The sequence below is a fragment of the Propithecus coquereli genome, unplaced genomic scaffold (genome assembly GCF_000956105.1).
Source record: "Propithecus coquereli isolate 6110/MARCELLA unplaced genomic scaffold, Pcoq_1.0 Scaffold178, whole genome shotgun sequence".
Classification (NCBI taxonomy): Eukaryota; Metazoa; Chordata; class Mammalia; order Primates; family Indriidae; genus Propithecus; species Propithecus coquereli.
Window position 1 is genome coordinate 4754874 of NW_012142523.1, and position 1785 is coordinate 4756658.

Consider the following 1785-nt stretch of genomic DNA (forward strand, 5'->3'; position numbering starts at 1 on the left):
AGGATCCAAATAAGTTCCACACATTGCAGTTGACTATTATGTCTTTTACATATCTTTTAATCTATAAATTTTCTCTCCTTCCCCTACTACCACTCTGCAATTCATGGGTTGTTTGTCCTGTTAAAGTTTCTCACAGTCTGGATTTTGCTGGTTCCATCTTTACAGTGTAATTTAACATATTTCTCTGAATTTCCTGTAAACTACTAGTGGATCTAAAGACTTGATCAGATTCAGGCTATTCTTTTTTCGAACTTACTTCGGTTGGGTTTTTGTCCCTACCACTTTACTGAAATGGTTTTTATCAAAGTCAACTAAGACTTTGCTAAATCCAGTAGTCAGTTCTTAAATCTTCATTTTAGTTGACATTTCAGCTACATCTGATTAAGTTGTTTTCTTCTTGAAACACTTTTTTTTCCACTTGGTTTTTGGGTTACCACTCTCTAGGTCTTCCTCGAACTTTGTTGTGTGTTACTTTCCTGGATCCTTTGCTGTTTTCATTTCCCCAGTCTCTAAACATTGGGAGTATCCCAGGGCTTGGTATTCTTCTGTATCCATGCCTCAGTCTGGGTGATCTACTCTAATCCAGTCGTTTTAAATACCATTTATATGCTGAGGACACCCACATTTACACTCCAGACTGGACCTATATGAAACCAAAATTTAAAAACAAATGATTCGGGCAGCATTTTAATGTACTTTCATCCATACTGCATGAAAAGTTGTTGTTAACCTAATTTTTATTCCTGATATAAACTCATGCTTTTGATATGTTACTGGTTTTAATTTAACATTTTGTTAGGAATTTTGCATGTATGTTCATGAATAATTTTAGCCTATGATTTTCCTTTTTCATAATAAAATTTCATAATAAAAATTAGGTTTTAGTATCAGAGTTTTTCTGGTATCATAAATTGAATTGGGGTATGTTTATTTTTTTCCTATTTTCTGGTAGAATTTATATAACATTGGTGTTATTTTTTCCTTAAATGTTTGGTATAATTTTCTAGTGAAACCATCTGGATCTGTAATCTTTATGTACGTGGAAATATTTTTAATTGTGAATTATTCAGATAGTTACAGGATTTTTCAGATTTTTTAAGATGTAATTTTTAGTTTATTCAGATAATAGTTATTAGTCTATCATTGTTTGAATAAGTTATAACTTGTTTGAATAATTTGTTTGATTAAGAAAGCTACAACATTTTGAGCTTTAGAAATGTAATGTTGGACATCACTTAGGTTTTTTAAAAAATCATGGTAAAATACACATACCACTAAATTTATCATCTTAACTGTTTTTAAGTGTACAGTTCAGTAGTGTTTAGTACATTTACATTGCTGTACAACTTGTCTACAGAACTCTTTTCATCTTGCAAAACTAAAACAATACCCATTAATCAAATCCCGATTAACTCATGCCCCAGCCCCTGGCACCTTCTATTTTGTGTTTCTTATGAAATTGAGTACTCTAGGTACCGCATGTAAGTGGACTAATACAGTGTTTGTCTTTTTGTGACTGGTTTATTTCAATATAGTGTCCTTAAGGTTTGTCCATATTGTAGCATGTATCAGAATTTCCTTTTCAAGGCTGAACAATATTCCATTGTGTGTGTGTGTGTGTATGTGTGTATACAGCCACACTGCATTTTGTTTATCCGTTCATCCATCAGTGGACACTTAGGTGGCTTACACCTTTTTGTTGTGTCTAGTGCTGCCATGAATGTGGGTGGACAGATATCTCTTTGTTCAATTCTTTCTGCTTTCAATTCTTTTGAATCTGTACAT

General features: G+C 32.6%; 1 protein-coding gene across 2 annotated transcripts in view; it reads left to right on the top strand.

Moving 5' to 3' along the window:
- The window catches only part of AGO3 (argonaute RISC catalytic component 3), a 111091-nt gene that overhangs the window by 7974 nt on the left and 101332 nt on the right, over positions 1-1785 (top strand). The window lies entirely within an intron of this gene.